Below are 9,456 nucleotides of genomic sequence, written 5' to 3'. Positions count from 1 at the left end.
AGATCTTGAAGAGTACTTCTCCTAAATACTGCCTTGTGTGGGCAGAGAAATTCAATCTGGCTCTGTCTCACCTAAAACCAGATTCAAAGTTCCTTTATGAAAGTCAATCTAGTGTTTAATGTGTCAAGCCTTTGCTTCAAACTGGGCTTTATTAGTGGTTCTGGGGCACACTGGCAACGACATACTGGATGCCTTATTTGATCTCTCTAAACATCAAATTATTTATGTGTAAATGAGAGAATACAATGAATAAAGTCCTTTTGATACTTAATTGAGATATGACAATTATAAGCAACTGATTCAATAACTAAACACAATGGTACAGTAGCTATCATCATCATCATCATCATTAGCTTATGACTAAACTATAGTAAAAAGAACATCTATTTTGGAGTTAAACTGATATGGGTTAAAATCCCTTTCCCATAAATTACCCACTGTATGAAATTAAGCAGATTATTTGCCTTTCCTGAACCACATATTCCCTCTGTTTTGGGTATGCTACTTCACTATGGATTTGGAATAAAGATTAAATAAGTCATGTATGTTCAATTCATGGAAAACTGAATGCCTGAAAGATTATGAGAGATCAGCAAAAGCTCTTTTTTGCCCTTTGCCTGAATGCCTAATGATACGAAATTCTTAGCAAAATGTAGTTTTGTTCAAGCTATTCATCAGCCATATAAGGGAGAAAAATTATGCTTTCAATCTGTGACACTGCTACTCCCCTACCTTGCTGAACAATTTTTTAAGCACTTCATTGGTTTATGCTTATATATTTCTATCCACATTCTATTTTGCATATTTATCTTTTAAATAAAAATTTAAGTACACAATTTACAGAAAAATAAAACATATGTTTATGTACCTGTTGAGGAAAAAAAATCCCTTCTAACTTTCTATGTTCTTTGGCCAGTCTATTAATAATCACAGTAACATAAAACAGATTGGCAGGAGAAAAAATAGTACAGGGATAAGAATATGAAACCCAATTGCTGGGCAATTGAGGCTTAAATGCCGTTTTGGCCTGAGGAACGGGATAGAGGCCTAGGGCCTCAAAGACAAAGAGGGTGATTCGTAAGACAATAAAGGAAGAGAAAATGGTAATCAGATGTTCACTCTGCCATACAGAGAGTTCTTTCAGATAAAAAAGAAATATCTCTTAGGAGTAGCTCTCTTTTTGGGCCAGGCCCTTATCTCAGTTATGTTAGGTGGCCTAGGGAGAGGTGAAAAGTTAGTTTTCTTCAGTTTGCCGGGTCTTAATTGCTCTCAGCTCAAAATAGTTCCCATGTCGAAGTGGCACATTTTGGTGAAATTTGTTCTGAGCTTCATTTTATGCAACATAGAGCTGAAAGATACATTAACATTTTATTTTTTTCAAATGTCTATTTTCTCTTTTTAGTCAATTAAACATTAAAGATATAGCTGAAGTTTTATTCTCCATCTGTTTGTGCTTTTTTCCTTGCAAGAATAATGACAGGTAGCTATTAATGACATTCATGTCTTTATACTTTGTTACATATATCTGTATTCATAAAATATACTATGATTTAGTATGATCATTAAGTTGGATAAAACTCATCTGAAAACCGACCACTTTTGTGTAGCTAGAGTTTTAATTGCCAATTTGATATTTTTAATATTTAGAGGTTGATTTTATTTAAAATTTCAAAAAATATTTTAAGATACATTTGTCTAATAAATATTTGCTTAACTTTTTACTAATATGGACATAAGGATTTTTTAATGTGATTTTCTTTTTTCCATATTATATAAAGCGATATTTGTCCTTTCAATTCCATGTTACTTACCTATACTTTCTTCCTTTCTTAGTCAAGATTATGGGCTATCTGTTTTGGTAGATTATGGTCTTGACAATTCTTTGATTATTATTTTTTAATTTTATTAATGTTTATTTTTGAGAGAGAGACATGAGCATGAGCAGGGGAGAGGCAGGGAGAGAGGGAGACACCGAATCTGAAGCAGGTTCCAGGCTGTGAAGTGTCAGCACAGAGCCCGGCGCGGGACTCAGACTCACAAACCACAAGATCAGGAGCTGAGCCGAAGTCAGACACTTAACCAACTGAGCCACCCAGGTGCCTCTAACTCATCCTTTTCTTATATGGTCACAGCATCTCACTAACTATTTTGCCATTATTTATTTATGTTAGAAGAGTTTTCTTTGAATTATAACATATAATTTTTTAATGTTTATTTTTGAGAGAGAGACAGAGCACAAGTGTGGAGGGGCAGAGTGGGGGGAGACACAAATGGAAGGGGCAGAGGGGGAGGGGAGCAGGCTCCAGGCTCTGAGCTGTCAGCATAGAGCCTGACACAGGGCTTGAACTCACAAACTAGGAGAACATGACCTAAGCCAAAGTTGGACACTTAACCCACTGAGGCATCCAGGCACCTGTCTTTGATTATTTTGCTTTCCAAGCTCTGACTTTTATTTTCCTTAAATCAATCATTGTTTTTTAATTTGTGATTTTACTGTTTCTTGATTATGTGAGCAAAATGCTTATGCCATACTTTATATTTTTCAATATGTAAATGTATACTGATGGTATAACTTTACCTCAAAGATGAGCTTTGTTTGGTCTTCTCTGTGATAATGTGTAAAGCTTTCACTTTTCTTTAATTGCTTACTTTATTTCAATTACAATTTCCATTACCAGTTAGTTATTTAGAAATATGCTTTGATATTTCCAAATGAAAAGAGTTTAGATATAATTTTTTTCTGTCACATTGGGATCAGAATGTGATATTGTCATTTTTAATCTCCCATTCTCTCCTAGTAGATTACCAATTTTTGTAAATGTTCTATATGTGCTTGAAAAAAATATACAGGTATACCTCATTTTATTGTCCTTTGCTTTACTGGGTTTCACAGATATTGTATTTTTTATAAATAGAAGATTTGTGGCAACCCCGTGTCAAGCAAGTTTATCAGCACCATTTTTTTCCAACAGTACTTGTTCATGTTCTGACTGTGCCACAATTGGTAATTCTCACAGTATTTCAGACTTCTAAATTGTTATTGTATTTGTTATGATAATCTGTGATCAGTGATCTCTGCTGTTTCCTTTTATATATAATTTATTGTCAACTTAGCTTTCATACAACACCTACTACTCATCCCAACAAGTGCCCTCCTCAATGTCCATCACACATTTTCTGCTCCACCTTGTCCTCCCCCCACCAACCCTCAGTTTGCTCTCTGTATTTAAGAGTGTCTTATGGTTTGTCTCCCACTCTATTTGTAAGACCCCTCATGGTCTTCTGTTAAGTTTCTCAAGTTCCACATATGAGTGAATCATATGATACCTATCTTTCTCTGACTTATTTCACTTAGTAATATACCCTCCAGTTCCAGCCACATTGATGCAAATGGAAGGATTTCATTCCTTCTCTTTGCCAAGTAGTATTCCATTGTATATGTAAACTACATTTTCTTTATCCATTTAACACTTGATGGACATTTAGGCTCTTTCCATAATTTGGCTATTGTTGAAAGTGCTACTATAAACATTGGGGTATATGTTCCCCTAGGAATTGGTACTCTTGTATACTTTGGATAAATTCCTAGTAGTGCTATTGCTGGGTCATAGTATAATTCTATTTTTAATTTTTTGAGAAACCTCCACAATACTTTCTAGAGCAGCTATACCAGTTTGCATTCCCACAAACAGTGCAGGAAGGTACCTGTTTCTCCACATCCTCACCAGCAATTATAATCTCCTGATGTATTCATTTTAGCCACTCTGACCAGCATGAGGTGGTATCTCAGTGTGGTTTTGATTTATATTTTCCTGATGATGAGTGACACTGAGCATCTTTTCATGTGTCTGTTGGCTTTCTGGATGTCTTCTTTGGAAAAAGTGTTTATTCATGTCTTCTGACCATTTCTTCACCAGGTTATTTATTTTTCAGATGCTGAGTTTGGTAAGTTCTTTATAGATACTAGCCCTTTACCCAATATGTCATTTGCAAATATCTTTTCCCATCCCATCGGTTGCCTTTTAGTTTTGTTGATTGATTCCTTTGCTGTGCAGAAGCTTTTTCCTTATGAGGTCCAATAGTTCATTTTTGCTTTTAATTCCCTTGTCTTTGAAGATGTGTCAAGCAAGAAATCGCTGTGGCTTAGGCCAAGGAGTTTGTTACTTGTTTTCTCCTCTAGGGTTTTGATGGTTTCCTGTTTTACATTTAAGGTCTCATCCATTTTGAGTTTATTTTTGTTCATGATGTAGGAGAGTGGTCTAGTTTCATTCTTCTGCATGTTTCAGTTTTGTTCTTGCAACAGCATTTGTTAAAGAGGCAGGCCATTTGTTGTTGTTGTTTTGGGTTTATTTTGTTTTGTTTTGTTTTTTGCTCCACAGTGTCCCACACCTCCCTGGGACTCATCTGGGATTTAAACCTAGATGTCCTAAAGGGTCCTGCCCCACATGCCCTAAATCTGGGAAAGTTCCACTCCGCCCCACTGAAGGGCCTCCTCTCAGTGCTACATGGGCAGGAAACAGAAGGTTTGTCCCACTCAGCTGAATCCCTCACCTCCCTGGAACCTGGCTGGGAGTTAAGCCCTGGTGTCTTAAGGGTCCTGCTCCATGCACCTCTGTACCAAGGAAGTACCTGCTGCTCCACCCTGCAGGTAAATGGCCTCTGGCTGGTGAGCACAGGCTGAGTCCTTTGTCCTTTGAACAACTATGTACCTTCTTCCAACTGCACTCCAGGGAGGGGATTGCTTTCTCCCACTGCAGACTGCTCCTCTGAACTAGTTACCAAGCCTGGTGCTGGCTCCCCTCCTCCACAGGCCCATGAACAGGGCAGCTAGCCCTAGTCCAGAGGAAGCCCCCCAGTTAGAGATTAGATCTTTCTCCATTTTTTTCCTGTGTCCATGTTTTTCTCTTTTCCAAATACAGTCCTACATTTCCACAGCCTCTCTTTCCTTTGTCTCTTTGCAGAGGGGATCCCTGCCTTCTGTACCCATGCTGACAGTAATTTCTCTCCCGGTTCACAATCACCCACCTATGGTTGGCCAGATTGTCCTCCTGGACCCCTGGAGATGTCTCTGTTACTCTGCAACCTGGACTCTTGGAATTCAAAGTCCTCTGGCCTCTAGACTGCTGTGTTTGAGGGATAAGGGAACTTCAAGTTTTCCTACTTCTTCACCATGTTGGATATCCTTTCTCTGATGGCTCTATTGTAATTGTTTTCAGGTGCCATAAACTACACCCAACTAAGACTGCAAACTTAATCACTAAAATTTCTGTGTGCCTGACTGCTCCGCTGATTGGCTGTTCCCCTATCTCTCTCCCTGTCCTCAGGCCTCTCTCTTCTGTCTTCCCTGAGACACAACAATATTGAAGTTAGGCCAAGTGACCTCTAAGTGTTTAAATAAAAGGAAGAAATTATACATCCCTTGCTTTAAATTAAAAGTTATAATTAATTAATCTTAGTAAGGAAGGCATGTTAAAAGCTGAGATAGACCAAAATCTAGGTGTCTTACAGCAAACAGCCACATTGTGAAAGCCAAGGAGAAGTTATTAAAGGTAATCTAAAGTGTTACTTCAGTGAACACATGAATGACAAGAAAGCAAAACAATCTTATTACTGATATGGAGAAAGTTTGAGTGGTCTGGATAAAGGATCAAACCAGCGACAAATTCCCCTTAAGTCAAAGCCTGATCTAGAGCAAAGCCCTAACATTCTTCAACTCTGTGAAGTCTAGAGAGGTAAAAAAAGCTACAGAAGAAAAGCTTGAAACTAGCAGAGGTTGGTTCATGAGGTTTAAGAAAAGAAGCCATCTTCATAACACGAAAGTGTAAGGTGAAACAGCAAGTGCTGATGTAGAAGCTGCAGCAAGTATTGAGAAGATCTAGCTAAAGATAATAAGTGAAGGTGGCTGCACTAAATAACAAATGTTAAATGCGGACAAGAGAGCTTTATATGGGGAAAAATGCCATCTAGAACTTTCATAGCTGGAGAGGAGAAGTCAGTGAGTGGCTTCAAAGATTTGCTTATGAGGGACTAATGCAGCTGTTGACTTTAAGTTGAAGCCAACGCTCATTTACTGTTCTGAAAATTCTAGGGCCTAAGAATTACACTAAATCTACTTTGCCTGTGCTCTAGAAATAGAATAATAAAGCCTGGATATCAACACATCCCTTTACAACATGACTTGCTGAATATTTTAAGCCCATTGTTGATACCTACTGCTAAAAACAAAAATAATTTATTTCAAAATATTACTACTCATTGGCAATGTACCTGGACACCCACGAGCTCTGATGGAAGTGCACAATGAGACATGCATTGTTGTTTTCATGCCTACTAACACAACATCCATTCTGTAGCTCATGGATCAAGGAGTGACTTTCAATTATTATTCTTTAAGAAACACATTTTGTAAGACTTTGGCTTCAATAGATAGTGAATCCTCTGATGGATCTGGGCAAATTAAATTGAAAATCTTTTCAAGAGGATCCACCATTCTAGATGCCATTAAAAGCACTTGTGATTCATGGAAAGAGGCCAAATATCAACATTAACAGGTGTCTGGAAGAAGTTTATTCTAATACTCATGGAAGACACTGAGGGGCTCAAGATTTCCATGGAGAAAATTACTTCACTATGATAGAAATAGCAAAATAACTCAAATTAGAAGTGGAGCGTAAAGATTGTGACTGAATTTCTGTAATTTCATGATAAAATGTTCACATATGAGAATTTACCTCTTATGGATAAACAAAGAAAGTGGTTTCTTCAGATGGTAACTATTCTTGGTAAACATGCTGTGAACATTATTGAAATGACAACAAAAGATTTCTAAATCTTATTAGTTGTTAAAGCAGTGGCAGGGTTTGAGAAGATGGACTCCAATTTTGAAAAAAGTTCTACTGTGGGTAAAATGCTATCAATAGCATTTCCTGCTACAGAGAAACTGTGAAAATGAAAGTTAGAGTCTACTCCAAGGATCTGCCATGTTGGGTTTTGTAGGTTGTGTGGCCTCTACATTGGCTTCCAGGGCTCTGTGGAGACTCGACCCTTCAGTGCTGGTGCACCAAGCCTAGGTCTAACTGCAGGCAACCCTGGCAGCACTCTAGCTTGCCAGAGACTATGCTGCCTAAATATCTCCTTCCCTGAAGCAAGGCACTGCCACTGGGGATATGCTGATGGTCATCAATGCACTGGTGGATGTCCAGTTTGATGAGAGACTGCCACCCATCCTAAATGTACTGGAGTGCAAAGCAAGGAGACAAGAATGGTTTTGCAGGTGGTTCAGCATTTGGGTGAGAACACAGTAAGGACTAAGGCCATGGAGGGTAAAGAAGGCTTAGTTAGAGACCAGAAAGTTTTACATTCTGGTGCACCAGTCAAAATTCCTTCTGGCTTTGAAACTTTGGGCAGAATCATAAATGTCACTGGAGAAACTGTTGATGAGGAAGGCGCCATCAAAACCAAACAATTTGCACCTATTCATGCTGAGACTCCTGAGTTCATGGAGATGAGTTTTGAGTAAGAAATCCTGGTTACTGGTATCAAGGTCGTGGATCTGCTGGATCCCTATACCAAGGGAGTCGAAACTTGGCTCTTAGGTGGTGCTGGAGTTTGCCGGACAATACTGATCATGGAGTTAATTGACAGTGTTGTCAAAGCCCATGGTGGTTACTCTTTGCTTGCTGGTGTTTGTGAGAGGACCTATGAAGGCAATGACCTGCTCTATTAAATGATTGAACCTGGTGTTATCAACTTAAAAGATGCTACCACTGATGTAGTGCTGGTATATGGTCAAATGAATGAACCCCTGGTGCTCATGACAAGGTGACTCTGGATGGACTGACTGTTGTTGAATACTTCAGAGGCCAAGAGGGTCAAGATGCACTGCTCTTTATTTGTAACATATTTCACTTCACCCAGGCTGTCTGCTTTATTAGGCAGAATTCCTCCTGCTGTGGGCTGTCAGCCAACCCTGGCTACTGACATGGGTACCACGGGGGAAAGAATCACTGCCACCAAGAAGGGATCTATTATCTCTCTACCTGCTGATGATTTGACTGACCCTGTCCCTTGCCCATTTGAATGCCACCACTGTGTTGTCCCATGCTATTGCTGAGTTGGGTGTCTATCAAGCTGTGGATACTCTGGATTCCACCTCTGGAATACTGGATTCCAACATTGTTGGAAATGAGTATTATGATGTTGCCCATGAAGTACAAAATATCCTATAGGACCACAAATTTCTCTAGGACATCACTGCCATCCTGGGAATGGATGAACTTTCCAAAGAAGACAAGTTGACTATATACCATGCACAGAAAATACACAGTTTCTTGTGTTAGCCATTCCAGATTGCTGAGGTTTTCATAGATCACACGGGGAGGGTGATACCTCTGAAGGAGACCATCAAAGGATTTTAACAGATTTTGGCAGGTGAATATGACCATCTCCCAGAACAGCCCTTCTATATGGTGGGACCCATTGAAGAAGCTATGGACAATCTGACAAGCCGGCTGAAGAGAATTCATGAGGGGATCTGCCAGAGTCCAACTCCAGCAGGTCCAGGGTTCTCTGAAGGATGAACAGTGTTGGCACAAGAGAGATGAGAGAGCCTAAAGTTTCATTCTGATCACCAGGCAGGCATCTCTGCTCTGTCTGATTCTCAAGCTTTATTTATAGTGAAAGTACAAGGAGTAGAAAGAGCAGCATGTGTTTAGTAAATGATTTCTCATAAATAATTTTTTCGGCACAATTTTCAGAGCATGGATTCTGCAGAAGTTAAAATTCTAATCTTAGTAGTAATGATTGTCATAAACAACTTAGCTACAGACACTCATGCTTATTATATGGGAAGGGCAAGTGTTTTTTAAGTATGCATTTTTTCCATAGGATGCATAATACCAAGATATACAACTTCCAGTATAGCCCTAAGAAAGCGACCTTTAACCATGAGGCAAACAACATTGTTTAGTAAAGGTCAGTCTTTTATGAGTAAGGGTCATTAGGCTGTCTATTGCTGTAAGAGAAAGTACCCAGAAAAATAGGATCCCCAGGAGATACAATGTCTACCCTCACAGCCACAAGGACAGATGATGTATACTTTGCATAAGTTGCAGGGCTGACTTTTGCAACATTTACCCTAGCCCAGGAGGTATTGAGTTTACTAGTTAATTATATGGTTTTTCAGGGCAGAATGGAAGGTAGGGGTAGACCTAGTGACAACCTTATATGCTAGTCTTCTTGAATTACTGGGATGTCCCTGACCAGGTGCAACCACCACCCCAAGGTCAGAAGGAGAAGACAGCTTGTTCTTAATTTTAATCAGCAAGGCACTCCAAGATCTGGTGCTCAAGCAGAATGATACTTACAAGAGGGTAGATATTGGTCGCCGCCTGGTGGCAAGAAACCTTGCAAACTTGCTGTAATGTCACCAGGAATTTTCACTCAGACAGTGAGTTC

General features: G+C 39.2%; 1 pseudogene; it reads left to right on the top strand.

The window, feature by feature from the left end:
• The first annotated feature begins 6,980 nt into the window (after positions 1–6,980).
• Positions 6,981–8,527, top strand: LOC115292805 (annotated as a pseudogene).
• Positions 8,528–9,456: the final 929 nt, after the last annotated feature.

Source organism: Suricata suricatta, chromosome 5, assembly GCF_006229205.1.
Source record: "Suricata suricatta isolate VVHF042 chromosome 5, meerkat_22Aug2017_6uvM2_HiC, whole genome shotgun sequence".
In the NCBI taxonomy this organism is placed as follows: domain Eukaryota; kingdom Metazoa; phylum Chordata; class Mammalia; order Carnivora; family Herpestidae; genus Suricata; species Suricata suricatta.
The sequence above is the reverse complement of the archived record's forward strand: the minus strand, read 5'-3'. Positions and strand labels throughout refer to the sequence as shown.